This window comes from Benincasa hispida, chromosome 9, assembly GCF_009727055.1.
Source record: "Benincasa hispida cultivar B227 chromosome 9, ASM972705v1, whole genome shotgun sequence".
NCBI classification, from domain to species: domain Eukaryota; kingdom Viridiplantae; phylum Streptophyta; class Magnoliopsida; order Cucurbitales; family Cucurbitaceae; genus Benincasa; species Benincasa hispida.
Window position 1 is genome coordinate 74,842,832 of NC_052357.1, and position 18,043 is coordinate 74,860,874.

Genomic DNA, 18,043 nt, shown 5'->3' on the forward strand with positions numbered 1-18,043 from the left:
CGTTTTTTTAAAATATATATATATATATATATATATATAATATAAATAGTTAATCAGGGACGGGGACGAGGTGGGGATACCCTCCCTGTCCTCGATCGGAGTCCCAGTTACAATCTCTGGTTGACCCCATCCTTAGTCAAACTAGGGATTCCCCGTCTCGATCGGGGCGGGAACCCGACCCATGGGGATTTTTGCCTACCCAAGATAAGACCACATTTACACTAGTTAATGGTAATATAAAAAAGGGCTCTGAGTTGATTGTTTTTTTTGTGTTCTTTACGTAATCGTAATGATCTATGTGGGACCCACTTTGAAATTTGTAATCAAATCATGTAATCTAATTGAGGAATGAAGGACATTCAATCTAATTGCGGTTAAAATTTATGTGGGATCTGCTACTTTATTGTTGTCATCATCATTGCACATATTTTTACTGTAATAGTACGAAAATTATGAAATTACCACATTTATTGTTACCGTCATAGTTACCTGTTATCGTTAGGGTCAAACAGTAATAGAACAATAACATTAACAACAAAATGTGACATATTCATAATTTTAGGTAAACACGTTTGTGGCTCAGACTTATTACGATACATGCATCAATGAAATCTCATTACGATTACACCAATTTTCATTAAAGTTTGATAAACGTGGTCTAAATATATTCGTTAAAAGAATATATATCTAAAAGACAGATTTTAATCCCTCGTCAAAGAAAAAGAAAAAAAAAAATTGATAATTTATGAAAAAGAGATATAAAGTAACCATATAAAAACCATTGAAATAAAATATGGCCTGTCGTCAATGGGACCCCTTAAAAAAGATGGGACCAGTTAATTAACGCCAAAATATTTAATGATTTCCTCTGTCGGCGGGCAAGTCACTCAAAATGTTTTATTTTTTTTATTTTTACAATTAATAATAGTTGGGTTTTTTTTTTTTTTTTTTTTGGCATTTATTTTAGTCCGAATCTTAAAGAATACATGTGTTTGATTGTTGAGTTGTCAAAAGGTATAATTTTAATCATCGAATTTGCCTTTTTTTAAAAAAAAAAAAAAAAATCCTCATTTTAATAAGGATATTTATGGTTGGATTGGATTAAGTTGAAAAGTTGTAAACTTTTTCAATCCAAATAACTCTTATTAAAAAATTAACCCAACCCAAACCAACCATGAAATATTTGAGTTGGGTTGGTTCGGGTTAATCGGGTTATTTATTTAAATTTTTTTGTAAAAATCTTATTTAATTGTTTTCATATATAAATTAAGATTCACAACTCAATTTCAATTTATATAGTAAAAAAAATATTTTTAAAGTGCAAAGAAACTACTTTTAAGAGTTGTTGAAAAATAAATTATTAAAAAATATTGGAATTAAATAAAATTCAAATCAATATATGTATAAATAATTGTGTTATAAGTAATAAAAATTATTTATCTTAAAGTTAATAATAAATTCGAGTTGGTTTAGGTTATATTAAGTGAACCCATGAACCAATCCGATCCATAAAATTTTCATTTATTTGAACTCAACCCAGTTGAATTGATCGGTTTTTTAAGTCATCGAATTTTTTGGACATCCCTACTTTTCAAGATATATGCATTCGACCCTAAATTTTCAAAATGTAGTCCATGAATTTTTAAAAATAGATTTAATTAGTTCAAACAGTGTTTTTTTTTTAATTATTATTTTACATTATAATAATAGTTCTATAAAATTCTCTCATTCTCTCTTGAATTAGTTTTTAAATGTATTTCTTATAATTCAAAATGTCATCTAATTATTCACAATAATAATAATAAACTTATTCTTAAAATTTCGGTACAAAAAAATCGTACTTTTGAAATTTCATGAACTAAATATACCTATTATAAATAACTTGAAGACTAAAAAAGTATATTTTGAAAACTCAAGTACCAAATTCACCTATTCTTCCAAACTCTGAAGCTAAAAAAGTAGCGTTTTCACCACCCTCTAGAAAACTAAGAGATAAGACCATATTTGGTTTTGAGTTTTTATTTTTAAAAACTAAGTCTAAAAACACTACTTCCATCTCTAAATTTCTTTTTTGTTATTTACTTTTTACTAATGGTTTAAAAAAATCAAGTCAAAATTTGAAAACTAAAAATGTAGTTTTTTCAAAAATTATTCTTGTTTCTAGAATTTAGTTAAGAATTCAACTATTGTACTCAAAGATGCAAATCAATGTAAGAAGTGGGGAGAAATAGGCTTAATTATAAAAAACAAAAACAAAAAACGAAGAGCTTACCAACGGATCTGCAACTTTTAAAATTTGGTTTTTATTTTTAAAATTTTGTTAAAAATTAAACAATTTATTAAAGAAAGATGCAAATCATCGTAAGTAATCAACCAGAAATAAACTCAATTTTCAAAATTTAAAAACAAAAATTGAGATGGTTGCTAAACAATGTCTTAATATTTTTAAATTTTTATTAAATATTACAAAATAAAATCAGATTTGATAAATGTTTGGCTTTAAAATTGAATGGTTGTTTTATAAGTACATCAAACTTAGGGTGAAGTTTTATAATTGAGAATGAATGAATGAATATATATATTCAACATTGGTTGAAAATATTATATAAATATATTATGAAATTATCATTTTACCTAAGTTTGTTTAGTTGTTAGATTTGCACTTAATAATTTTAAGATAACAAAATTAGACATTTAAATTTTCATTTAAAGAGAATCAAATGATGTCATACATATTCCAACAAACTTCACTAGCTCATATATATATATATATATATTCAGTATGATTTTTAGTAGCTCTGTCCCAGCAAAAAAAACTATTATTTAATTTAAAGAATAGCCATTATATATATATATATATATATTCAGTATGATTTTTAGTAGCTCTGTCCCAGCAAAAAAAACTATTATTTAATTTAAAGAATAGCCATTATATAATCAATGAGATATAATTTATTATTATTATTTAAGTTCAGTTACAAGTAGGGTTATAATTGATGTATGTGTCTTCAATTACTTTAGTTGTTTAGCAAAATTATATAAGAGATTAAAAGAATGCTTACATGGTTATATTATTTGTCACTATTTTCCAGCTATATCTAACTGAAATTTATACTAATTTCATGTTTTAATAGTTTAATTAATAGGCAATAAGTGTTTGAAGCCATAAAAAGTAAATTAACTATTATGTTCTAAAAGTTTAAAATTAATTACAAATTTAAGCGTAATTCAACTGGTTAAGTCATTTGTTATTGACCATAAGGTCAAAGGTTGAAATCCTTATCCTCACATGTTACGAACTCTAAAAGAAAAATAGTTTGAAGCTAATTTTAAATGATCAATGCAAAATTAACTATAATTCCTAAAATAATTGTATACATAAATTATATATAGAGGTCAAATCGAAACAATAAACCTCAAAAATAAAATTATAACATTTTGAAGTTTATAGAATAAATTGAAATCAAATTCAAAATTGAAGACTAAAATAATAACATTTGAAATATTTTCTAGAAAAAAAATGAAATGTAAGGATTAAATGAAAACTAAACCTCAAATTTTGGGACAAAAAAATGTATTTTATTAGTGGAGGAGAGAAATACTTTTTTGGTCCCCATGTTTAAAGACGTTACATATTTAGTCTAAGTTTTGAGTTATGTTACAAATGTTACTGTTGGGGTTTGTGCCCTAAAGTCTCGTGTCTTATAGTTTGTAAACAACTTTGTAAGAACACTTGTAATGTATAATATATATGATATTTACTTCACTTATTGACTTTGCACATTTAGATGTTCTTTATTTTACCACAAACCAATAAACTTAATATCCCTGGTTGTCTTTATGTAACATAAGCACGTATGTAGTGACATACAAGTGGATCATGTCTTAAGTGACAACCAAAATAGTATGTAGTACATGGATATAGAAAGGAAACCTTATCCTGATAACACTACGAACGCGACCCGTTTTATGGAATTGTTACAAATGTTGTGACTTGTAACAGATGGTTTGATCCTGATCATTCGTGTAGTGGACATGCGAGCGGGGGTGTCCTATACAAAGAGTTTGTATAAGACCTGGCCTTGAAGTGTTAATGTCTTGTCATATAACTTCATTCATGACTAAGACTTCACTTCACTAGGATGACTATAGGTAACATGACCTCAATCCTGAGTGAGTTGGGAGCTCCTGCCATTGAGGGTGGTCATTTAATTTGCATGGGTGTGAGTGGCCAGAGCGCCGACTCAAACCTACCACTTTGGGGATTCGTCTGATTTAAGAACTGGAAACTCAGCTTCACAAGATGAAGTTCACTCATTCCTCAAAACAGGGGTAAGTAGATAGATTGCGCTCTTAAGGACTGATCCCGGGGTTTGAACGATGTGGCGCCACACACCTTCTCGTGACCCGAGAGGTGTTCACACATAGTAGGGCTATGTTGTATTGTTCATTAGAGGGATCAGTGGTACTTAAGAAGGAAGATGTAATTATAGGGGTAAAACGGTAAATTGGCCTACTATAATTACGAGCATCTGTGAAGGGTCATCGTACTGATGATTGGTTATATCCAATTGACATAGAAATATATCTATGGCAAGAAGAGTTCAACTGTCGGTCTTTAGTGGAATGCCTAGCAGTTAACGGATGGTGGATATCGTGACTAAAGAGTTTACTAAACTATTCACATACCGTTAGAGCTTCGAGCCTTAGGTCCATAAGGTCCCCTTGGTAGCTTGGATACAAGTTGAGAGTCAAGTTTTTGGTCAGTTTGAAATGTTCAAATTGACAAGAGGGAGTTCGACTATATATAATATAATCGAACTAGTTAATTATATATGATATAATTAATTTTGTGTATGAGATACATTAATTTGGAGGAAATTGGATATAAATATGATTTATATCTAATGGAGGAAAAATACTATAATTAATATATGATATTAATTTATATGTTATGAATATGATGAGATCACATTCATTGGACGGTTAAAAGGAAAATGGGAAGGCGTCTCTTCTGTTTTAATAACGAATGAGTGTGTTGAAAGATCACTTTGAGATGTATAAATAGCTCGCGATGTGTTAAGCATAAGATGCGCAGACATTATATTAAAAAGTGTGTCATCGCTTAGAAAATCAGTGCTATACGATAGTGCCTGCACGATCGCTTACTTATACGATATTGCTAAGCGATTGCTTACCGATTACACCATCGCACGCTATTTACTAAACGATCATTTAGCTTTTCTTAAGCGATCGTTTAACTCCTAATATTTACTAAACGTTCGTATAGATGATCACTTAGTTTTTTCTTACACGATCGTTTAGACGATCGCTTACCCTTTTTCTACACGATCGTATAGACGACCGCTTACCTTTTCCTATACAATCGTATACTTCACCTAAACGATCAAGCATCTTGTCTATACGATAGACGAGTTTATCTTCTACTTGCTTGATCGTTGTGTATGATCTCTTTTTCTCTTTCCCTCTGCCAAATCCGAACAAAGCCCACACTTTGGATTCTCACTCCAAGAATACTGAGGACTTTGAGTGGTGCTGTCATCTCTGTTTCCTTCCATTCATGTGGTGACTGTTCGAGGTAGACGATTGTGTTTCAGATTCGATGTGAAGAAGAAGTCTTCAATTGGTAGGATCTTTTGGTCTTTTTAACATTATGAATGCATATTAGTATGTTTGAATGTATACGTGGTAATTCTGTCACAATGAATTGGAAAGATCCACTTTCGCTCGTAGGTATTCTTGAATAAAAGTTCCTTCAATTACAACTTTACCATTGATATTTGAGATTTCAATTTGATCCATAGTTTCAATATTTATACTGTTAACCTCGAATTTTCACTAAAATACTATTTTTTTTCGTCTTTAATGTCATTATATGTCAACAAATTTAAAATAATTAATATAATTATAATTAATTATTGTCACACCCCTTTCTCAGATTACCCTCTTAATCTGGAAAGAGATTTGACGGTAGCAGTTACCAGCCTTACTGCTAACACTTACCACCTAAGCCTTCTAACCTAAACACCAACCTGTTAAACATTATTAATCTACGCATACAACATGCCTCCATAAGGTTCTACATAAGTTTATATAATCACATGCAAAAAGTCATGACACAACATCTACAGGTAAAATATTTACAGTTGGGCCCAAACATCACTAACAAAGCCCTAGTCCCTCTCAAAACATGTGTACATAGGCAGACCATCAACCTAAGTTCTTCTTGACAAGCCGGGCCTTTCAGTGGCAAGCAGCAGCAGGATCAACCTTGAGGAATTTGACTGCTACCTGGAAAAGGAAAACATAGAAAATCTGTGAGCTAGTAGCCTAGTGAGTGACTATAGAATCATATTACACCATGCATTACATCACTATAAACATGTAAATATACCAATGGGCATCTCAAGCAACTTCCTCTAAATATAAACATTGATAACTACTCTTAAACATCATTAAACATCATTATTCCCAAGTTGAGAACGAGCATACATTGCTCTAGCTCCCAACGTCTGTTACCGGCCAAGAGATCCATACTTCGGCCTTCCTTTGCTGGTATATGGCCTAGGAGACCCATACTTTGGCCTCTCATTCAGAACTACCTACGTGCACGTGGAGTCTTCTAAGTACCGTCAACACCTTAGGTACTATTATCCATATACCTTATCCGTGTTCTTTAGTACCAGGTTATTTTCTAGCATCAAATTAAGTTTCATTACATGCCATTTACATAAAGACTCATTCCATCATAGCCTTCCTCCAGAACGCAGCTTTAACATAGGAACTTAACTTTTGTAATGAATTCACAACATACCTTGGCATGCGTTAAAACATATACAAGTTGGAGAAGATACGCTATGCTATTCATTAAACATTTGTTGCTTGAGGAAGTATAAATTCATCACCAACATCACTGTAACTTACATGGTCTTTTATGCATAAGTATTGAAAGCATTAAGTTCATTTTAGTCACTCACAGCTTTTCGGGGCTCTTAACGGTTTATATGCCTCTCATAGCTCTTCTTGGCCTGAAAGGACATAATTCCCGGTTAGATTCCTTAGAATTCTCAGCAAAATGCCTTAGAGGGTTCGTTTACTAATGACACTTTTATCAACAAAATCAGCATTACTAGCGAGATGATCATCATGAGCGAGATTTACCATTCCCAGCGAGATTTGACACTTTCTAGCGAGATTCAGTACAAAACCAACAAGATTCCCCTCCTTAGCGAGATCCACCTCTCGCTCTCTATAGTGAGCTGCCTGCTTAATCTTCCTAAGCAGCTGCTTGTTTACGCACAAATTTCCTGTTTTAATGTCAAAAATTCATAACTCAAAATCCATGACTCTTTTTTAGAAACTTTCTTCTAAAAACTTGTTTAGAATTGAGTTTACCTTAAAATATCAGCCGAAAATTTCTTGTAGTTTGGCCTGGAGCTTCCAATCTTTACCCCGAGCCCTGATTAATCCGAGAATCCGCCCCTTTTGCAAATTCTTTACTTTTTGTTCTTCTCCTTCTGAGATCTTTCTCCGACAAAACAACCTCAAAAACTAGATTTTCCCAGCTTTCAAATGGTATCAATCTCACTTAATTTTCTCACGTCATTTGCCAAAACCAAGCTTCTGAAGTTTCGCTTCCATTTATTCTTCCTGCCGCCTCTCGTGTTCAATGGTCAAGCCGCCATCTCATCCTGCACTTAGTGTTTCCGGCCAATTCCAATTAGTGAGCTCCTTCAATTAATTTGTTTTTCCTTCCCTTCCTTTATAACCCCTGTAAGTAACCATGGATTTCCACCTATCAAATAATTAATATAACATTCCTTTGGCCAAACATGCTGATATAGGAAACTTAGAGTTTGGGGTTTACAATCACCTCCCCCTAAAAAGAAATTTCGTCCTTGAAATTTACCTGATATATCATTAGAAAAGTTGAAGATATCTCTTTCTCATTAGCTCTTCATGTTTCTAGGTTTCCTCTTTGGTTCCATGATTACGCCATAGTACCTTCACCAAAGGAATCATCTTATTTTTTAGTACCTGTTCTTTCTTGTCTAAAATCTCGATGGCCTCTTCCTCGTAAGATAAATCTCCTTTGAGTTGTATTGGTTGTGTTGCCAGTATATGCATAGGATCAGGCACATACTTCCTTAACATTGACATATGAAATACGTCGTGAATACGAGTTAGCTCCATAGGTAACTGCAATCTATATACTGCTAAACCAACCCATTCCGCAACTTCATATGGTCCAATGTATCGTGGACTTAACTTCCTTTTCCTCCTAAATCGGAGAATTCCTTTCCATGGGGACAATCGAAGAAATACTCGATCTCCGACTTCAAATTCTAGTTCTTTTCTTCGTTTATCAACATAGCTCTTCTGTCTATCCCGAGCCGCCTTAAGATTATCTCTAATAAGCTTCACATTTTCCGTTGTTTGTTGAACTAATTCTGGACCCAATAACTGTCATTCTCTGACTTCGTTCCAGCATATTGGGGTCCTACAAGGTCAACCATACAACGCTTCATAGGGAGTCATTCCGATACTAGAATGGTAGCTATTGTTATATGCAAATTCGATCAACAACAATTGCGTATCCCAACTTTCTTTGAACTATAACACGCAAGCTCTTAACATATCTTCCAGTGTCAGTATAGTTCTTTCCGACTGTCCATCATTTTGTGGATGAAAAGCCGTACTGAAATGCAGTTTAGTGCCCATAGCCTTTTGTAGACTAGGCCAGAATTTTGAAGTAAATCTCGAGTCTCGGTCTGACACTATCGACACTGAGGCTCCATATTGACTGATTATACTATCCACATAAATCTTAGCTAGACGGTCTAGTGTAAAAGTAACTTTTACTGGTATAAACTTGGCCGTCTTGGTTAGTCTATCGATTATTACCCAAATGCCATCGTATTCTGAGGGCATTCTAGGCAATCCAAATAGAAAGTCCATTGTCACATGCTCCCACTTCCACTTAGGCACTGTGAGTGGGTTTAGTAATCCTGGTGGTCTTTGTCTCTCAGGTTTCATCTGTTGACAGACTAAACATCGATCAACATATTCTGCTATCTCTCTTCATCCCAGGCCACCAGTAAGATCTCTTCAAAGTTCTATACATCTCGGTGCTCCCTGGATGCATAGCATAAGCGGAACTATATGCTTCTTCCAGAATGGCTTGCTTAAGTCGTAGCTTATTAGGCACACACATTATTCCCTCCTTTTCTAGTACATTATCCATTCTCACTTGAAAGTCAACTCTGATTCCCTTACTTATCATTAGTAATCTTCTGAAGATCAGGGTCTTTCAACTAATCCTGCTTAAGGTCTTCTACTAAGGTAGGCCTTACCTGGAATGTAGCTATCAATCCTCCTAACTGTCACACTGATAAGGCGGTTCTAGAATTCCTGAATTCCTGCAATAGCATTCCTCTCATTGAGCCAATAATGGCCCTGGATCCCGAGGATTTTCTACATAGCGCATCCGCTACAACATTAGCCTTACCAGGGTGGTATTCGATGGAACAATCATAATCTTTGATTAGCTCAATCCATTTTCTTTATCTCAGATTTAACTCTTTTTGATCAAAAATATATTTTAAGCTCTTGTGATCTGTGAGTATTCTGCAACGCTCTCTAAATAAATAATGTCTCCACAACTTCAGAGCCAAAACAACTGCTATCAGCTCTAGATCATGCGTAGGATAAATGCTCTAGTGCTTCTTAAGTTGACGAGATGCATATGCAATCACTTTCCTATCCTGCATCAGCACACATCCTAATCCTTGTCGGAATGTGTCACAATAAATCTCAAATTTCTTACCTAAAATAGGCAAGGTAAGCACTGGCGTTGATACTAGCCTCTGTTTCAGGTCGTTCCCAATTAACTATTGCTTCCGTCTTCTGGGAATCTACACTAATACCATCTGTTGAAACAACATGCTCGAGTAATACAACCCGATCTAACCAAAAATCACACTTGCTGAACTTAGCATACAATTGCCTATCGCCTGCAATACTATCCTCAGGTGGGTCATATGATCCTCCCTACTGCCAGAATATACCAATATATCATCAATGAATACTATCACGAATTGGTCCAAGTAGGGATGAAATACCTTGTTCATAAGGTCCATGAATACTGCAGGGGCATTTGTCAGTCCAAATGGCATTACTAGAAATTCATAATGTCCATATCTTGTTCTAAATGCGGTTTAAGGAATGTCAGCTTCCTTCACGTTCAATTGATGATAACCCGATCTTAGGTCTACCTTTGAAAGCACTATGGCTCCTCTTAGCTGATCAAACAAATCATCAATGCGTAGTAACGGATATTTATTCTTAATCGTTACCTTATTCAGCTGCCTATAGTCGATACACAATCTAAGTGTACTGTCTTTCTTCCTTACAAATAACACTAGAGCTCCCCAAGGTGATACACTAGGTCGAATGTATTCCTTGTCAATTAACTCTTGCAGCTGAACCTTTAATTCTTTTAACTTAGTTGGCACCATTCTGTATGGTGCCTGCAATATGGGAGTTTTTCTTGGAATTAAGTCAATAGTGAACTCCAGTTCTCTATCGGGTGGCAATCTCGATAATTCCTCAAGAAATACATCTCGAAACTCATTTACCACGGGGACGTCTTTGGGGTTCAGCTCTTTCCTTTGAGCAATCACTACGTGAGCTAGATAGGCCTTACATCCCTTACTCAACAGCTTTCTAACTTTCACTGCTGATATTAGACTTCCTGCAATTAATCTTTTGCTTCCTACCAGAACTGCGTCCTGGCCACTTGATTTTCTGAGCATTACTTCTTTCTTGTAGCAGTCCACTAAAGCACGATATTTACTTAGGAAATCCATCCCTAGGATAGCATAAAACTCTAACAAATCCAGGGGAAGTAAATCAACATAAAAGTCTTGACCATTGATCGACATTTCACAATGCTTATAACATTCCTCTACTATTATCACATCTCCCATAGGGGTAGAGATATATAGCTCTTCAGGCATAGGCTCAAACAATCTATCAATACTAGATACAAACATGCTGGATATAAATGAATGTGTGGCACCAGGGTCAAATAAAACATGAGCAGATTGTCTACATAATATGACATTACCGGTCACAACATCTGGAGACTCCGCTGCCTCTTAGTGTGCCACAACATACACTCGCCCCTGTTACTGGGGTCGACCTACGACACCCTTCTGCTTGGCATCACTTGACCCTTCGCCTCGATTTCCAGCGCCTTTTGGTTGGTTAACTATTTGGGAGTTTGTCTGCTGTGCTGTTGGGGCTTCTCTGTTCACCCGGGGACAGTCTCTTTTGAAATGCCCTATTTGTCCGCATTGGAAACATACCTCTCTGCCATCATAACATACTCCAAAATGCCTCTTGCCACAACTAGGGCACATCGGTTTCCTGTCTGTGCTGGCTATCGACTCACCAGCTCGTGGCATTTCTGGTCGGTTGACTGCACTGGCCAAGGGTCTCGATTTCCTCTTCTTGGATCCCTGTCAACTCGTACCCCTGAATTGGCTTCCACTAGTCTAAATTGCAACTGGAGGTCAGGATCCCCTATCTCTTGGTCCTACTACAGCCTCACTGCCCCTTTGCAACTGCTCATCATCTGCCAAACTCCGTTCGACTCGTGTCGCCGTTTCTACTAACTGGTTCAAGTCTAGCCAATTAGCCGTAGATGTCACCGGAGTTCTGATCTCTTTCCTCAAACCTTGTTCAAACTTCCTGCATCTATATCTTTCCTCAGCAATAATCGGTAGAGCATACTATGATAACTTTGTAAATTTCTGTTCATATTCTGCCACTGACATCGTTCCCTATGTCAGTATGAGGAACTCATCCTTTTTCGCATATCGGAACGAGCTGGGGTAATACTTGTCTTCAAAGGCCTTTCTCAACTCAGGCCATAACATCGCAGTTGTACTAGCTCGTCTGGTGGATATCACCTTCCACCATTTCTCCGTTCCTTTCTATAGTAGAAAGGTTGTTAATCCTACCTTCCTGTCCTCTGGATAGCTCATAACATTGAAACATTTTTCAACTACATCCAGCCATAACTCGGCTTTAGCTGGGTCTGCTGTACCTTCAAATGTCACAGCCCCTAGGGCTTTAAACCTCTCAATGCCATATTTCTTCTCTGGGTCGGCTCGTATTGAGTCCACATTGGCTGCTAACCTCTACATTATCCTGTCAAAAACTATATCTTCTAGCTGGGAATCTGCCCTTGCCTGGGGAATACTAGACTCTCCTTCAGACGTCACTTTTTGGCCCACTGGATTGTTCACCTTCCTCTTTCCACTCGGTGGGTTCTTTCTAATCTCTGAGCCTCTATTGGTAAGGTCAGTATTGCTGCCTCCTATCTACCTACTCTGTTTGCCACTTTGCCTTGGCATTCCACCTATTACAATGTACACATGTTAGGGACTTACACTTTAGGGACTTAGACTTATGCATAAACTTTCCCTCTTATTCCCAAAACATTATGCTCTGATACCAACTTGTCACACCCCGTTCCCAGATTACCCTCTTAATCTGGAAAGAGATTTGACGGTAGCAGTTACCAGCCTTACTGCTAACACTTACCACCTAAGCCTTCTAACCTAAACACCAACCTGTTAAACATTATTAATCTACGCATACAACATGCCTTCATAAGGTTCTACATAAGTTTATATAATCACATGCAAAAAGTCATTGACAAAACATCTACAGGTAAAATATTTACAGTTGGGGCCCAAACATCACTAACAAAGCCCTAGTCCCTCTCAAAACATGTGTACATAGGCAGACCATCAACCTAAGTTCTTCTTGACAAGCCGGGCCTTTCAGTGGCAAGCAGCAGCAGGATCAACCTTGAGGAATTTGACTGCTACCTGGAAAAGGAAAACATAGAAAATCTGTGAGCTAGTAGCCTAGTGAGTTGAACTATAGAATCATATTACACCATGCATTACATCACTATAAACATGTAATATACCAATGGGCATCTCAAGCAACTTCCTCTAATATAAACATTGATAACTACTCTTAAACATCATTAAACATCATTATTCCCAAGTTGAGAACGAGCATACATTGCTCTAGCTCCCAACGTCTGTTACCGGCCAAGAGATCCATACTTCGGCCTTCCTTTGCTGGTATATGGCCTAGGAAACCCATACTTTGGCCTCTCATTCAGAACTACCTACGTGAACGTGGAGTCTTCTAAGTACCGTCAACACCTTAGGTACTATTATCCATATACCTTATCCGTGTCCTTTAGTACCAGGTTATTTTCTAGCATCAAATTAAGTTTCATTTACATGCCATTTACATAAAGACTCATTCATCATAGCCTTCCTCCAGAACGCAGCTTCAACATAGGAACTTAACTTTTGTAATGAATTCACAACATACCTTGGCATGCGTTAAAACATATACAAGTTGGAGAAGATACGCTATGCTATTCATTAAACATTTGTTGCTTGAGGAAGTATAAATTCATCACCAACATCACTGTAACTTACATGGTCTTTTATGCATAAGTATTGAAAGCATTAAGTTCATTTTAGTCACTCACAGCTTTTCGGGGCTCTTAACGGTTTATATGCCTCTCATAGCTCTTCTTGGCCTGAAAGGACATAATTCCCGGTTAGATTCCTTAGAATTCTCAGCAAAATGCCTTAGAGGGTTCGTTTACTAATGACACTTTTATCAACAAAATCAGCATTACTAGGAGATGATCATCACGAGCGAGATCACCCTCATGAGCGAGATCATCCTTATGAGTGAGATCATCCTCATGAGCGAGATTTACCATTCCCAGTGAGATTTGGCACTTTCTTGCGAGATTAAGTGCAAAACCAGCGAGATTCCTGTCCTTATCGAGATCCACCTCTTGCTCTTGCTCTCTCTCGCTCTCTATAGTGAGCTGTTTGCTTAATCTTCCTAAGCAGCTACTGGTTTATGCACAAATTTCCTATTTTAACTTCAAAAATTCATAACTCAAAATCCAGGACTCTTTTTAAGAAACTTCATTCTACAAACTTGTTTATAATTGAGTCAATTTCTTACCTTAAAATATCAACCGAAAATTCCTTGTAGTTTGGCCTGGAGCTTTCAATCTTCACCCTAGGTCTTGATTAATCCGAGAATCTGCCCATTTTGCAAATTCTTCACTTTTTGTTCTTCTCCTTTTGGGATCTTTCTCCGGAAAAATAACCTCGAAAACTAGATTCTCCCAACTTTCAAATTGCATTGATCTCACTTAATTTGCTCAAGTCAGTTGCCAAACCAAGCTTCTGAATTTCCGCTTCCATTTATTCTTCCTGTTGCCTCCCGTGTTCAATGGTCAAGCCGCCACCTCATCCCGTACTTAGTGTTTCCTGCCAATTCCAATTAGTGAGCTCCTTCAATTAATTTATTTTTCCTTCCCTTCCTTCATAACCCCTGTAAGTAACCATGGATCTCCACTTATCAAATAATTAATATAACATTCCTTTGGCTAAACATGCTTATATAGGAAACTTAGAGTTCAAAGTTTACAATTATGTTTCACTATTTTTCATTATCTTTAAAATTAAATTTAGGAAAAATTATCTCTTGGTTTATAGATTTTGGGTTTAGTTTCTATTTAGTCTATAAATTTCAAAATGTTACATATTTAGTTATTAAGTTTTGAGTTTCGTTTCAATTTAGTCTCTAGGTTTCAAAATGTTACAATTTTACCACTGAGAATTTAGTTTTATTTCAATTTGGTCCTTATGTTTCAAGATTTTACATTTTTAACATTAATTTTTCATCAAGTACTCATTTTCAGTCATTGACATCAATGTCTTTTAATTAATTAAAAATAATTATGAAGCAAAAAATTTGAATTTAACTTTTAAAAGTGATAAATATAACAAAACTTATTAGTTATATTCTTTTAAATTTATTAACATACATTAATAATAAAGACGGAAAATGAGTATTAAATGAAAAATCGAAGTTAAAAATGTAAATCTAGAAGCATAGGTTTTAAATTGAAACAAACTCAAATGTCAAGGGTTAAATTGTAACATTCTGAAACCTAAAGACTAAATTGAAACCAAACTCAAAGTCTAAGAGCTAAATGTGTAATATTTTGAAATCTAAGGGCTAAATATAAACTAGACGCAAAACAAGACCAAAAAGGTATTTTCCCCTTAAATTTAAAAGTTCACTTTATAATTATTTTAAATGAATCAACAGATATTGACATCAATGAATGAAAGTGAGTTTTTAATGGAAAAAACCGACGTTAAAGTTGTAAAATATTGAAATATAGAGATCAAATTAAAACAAAACTCAAATCTCAAGGGCAAAAATTGTAACATTTTAGAAGTTAGGGATTAAATTAAAACCAAACTTAAAATTTAACATCTAAATGCGTAATATTTTGAAACATAAAAACTAAATAAAAACTAGATAAAAAAAAAAAAAAAGAGATCGAAAAGATTATTATTATTATTATTATTATTATTATTTGACTATACAATTACACGAGTAAAAATAATAAAAAGAAAAGTAATGATGAGTGGGCCCTTTTTGATGTAACCATTGACCAACTTTTGGGCTTCGACCTCATGTCTTTTTTGTCACAATATGACTTGCGTGGGTCCCACTTCAATTATTCCCACTTTATTACTTCATAACCTTCGATATTTTTTTTTTTTTAAAATATCTTCCAAACTTTATTAACCTCTCATTCATATCATTTTCGATATTCATTTTTTTAAAACTCATTTAAATTAATTTTGTATATATACTATGTGGGGAAAAAAAAATTATCTTTTTGGATCAAATTATTTTCATCTTTTATGTTTCAAAACGTTACATTATTGTCATAATTCATTTATGTTTGATTTTAAATTTCAAAATTTACACTTTTACTTCTTCTTCTTCATTTTTTTTATAAAAAAAAAATCACTTTTAATGCTTAATGTTATTGTCTATTAATCATTATGAGGAAATCTTGATCAAACAGGAGAAGTTGCTTTGACACAATATTTTCAACAATCGAATTTTTGTTAAAAATAATTATAATTATATTTGTTTTTATCATTTTTCATTACAATTGAATTAATTAGAAAATCTAAGGCAAAGATCAAAAGTCATATTAGAAAAAATTGGAAGGTAAAAATGTACAATATTGATATCTAGAAACAAAATAAAAATTAAATTGAAGAATTAAAAATGTAACATTTTGAAATATAGAGATTAAATGAAAATTAACTCAATATCTGAGGATGTATTTTTCCATATTCTTAATATATATATATATATATATTGACTTAATTATCTTTGAAGTTTAATGAATTAATTAGATCAATATTGCACTTTAAAAAATAAAAAAAAAAGAAGCTACCTTCTGAAAAAAAATTGAGGAAAACAAGATTTTTTTTTTTTTTTTTTTTTTTTTTTTTTTTTTTTGTTTCTTTATGGAATGCGTCTATTTAAGAAATGCAATCAATTTTATTTAATTTTTTATTTGTACGATTAATGGAAGTTCTTATTATTATTTAAAAAAAATATAGAATGCTGTTAGAGAGACGGAATTCTAAAATTAAAAAAAAAAAAAAAAGAAAGTAAGAATACAATTGAAAGGAAAATTTATTTGATGGAGAGAAGTGGGAAAATCAATAGCCACTTGGTTTCATTTTCACAACACAAAATCATTTTTTTTAAATGTCGATTCAAACTTTAGGCTAATAAATAATAATTATTATAAAACGAAAAAAATTAGTCCCTTTTTTTTGAAAAAAAATAAAAAAAAATATTTAAGAAAAAAAATAAATATTTTTTGATATGACAATTTGTAATTAGACAACCAAGTAAACTATACATAGTTTGGTTGTGGTTTAAAACTTCTCAATAAGTTATTTTTAGGTATAATTTCACAATAGTTTTTCCTCATCTATTTGTAAAAGAAACTTTATATTTATAACTACATATTAGATGAGTCGATATCATTTATCAATAATAGTAGATGGTTCAAACGTATTATTAAGGATATATATGTACGCATGCACGTGCGAATAATTTACCTAATCAATTTTTTACACATCACTTATAAAGCCAATGTAGTTGGATGATCATGTAATATGAATGGCATCACACATCTTTTATTTTTACGCATTAGTTGTCACATCAATTTTTTCATATTTTCTAAATTGTATATAAAAAAAAGCTCTTTAAATGTATTTTTTTTATACGAACGTCAAAGTTCAAAGACAAAAAAAGAAAAATTTCAAGGTCTTCCCTCATAACTGAAACTAACTAGAGAGTTTATATATAAAGTTGTTTTCAAATATAGAAAAATGAACAAAAATATTTATAAATATAACAAAATTTCATTATCTATCTACGATAGACCGTGATAAAATATTATTTGTATCTATCTATATCATGGTAGTCTATCATAGTTTATCATAAATATACCATAATATTTTGATATCATTTACAAATATTTTAGGGTATATATATATATATATATAAAACCAACAAAAAGTTAGTGAATTAAATAAACGTGTATGATTGAAAAAATAATCCGTATATTGAAATTCCCTCTAAGAAACGTAACATTCTTAAAATGGAATATTGAAAGCTATTAGAGTCTCATAGACCACATTACCTTGTACGATGTAAACCGACCTCTTAAATAGGAGTGCCCCCATTCCTTCAAATATACTAACGTGTAATTTCAAGCAACTTTATTTGAAATTATAGTCTATTTTTCAATATGACGATCCCTTCAATTTGAGTAAAAAAAATATATATAACAACGAATATTGAACTATGCTCATGCTAATAATAATGGAATGGATAAGAAATTGATTATCATCTCAAATCAATATATTCGACTTACCATTTGATAAAAGCTTTTGTTAACGATCATTAATTTGATCGTAAATAGAGAATCAAACTCAATCATATCCATTAACTACATTTTTTAATATATTTATTTATCTGTGAATGTCAGGTCCAACTTACG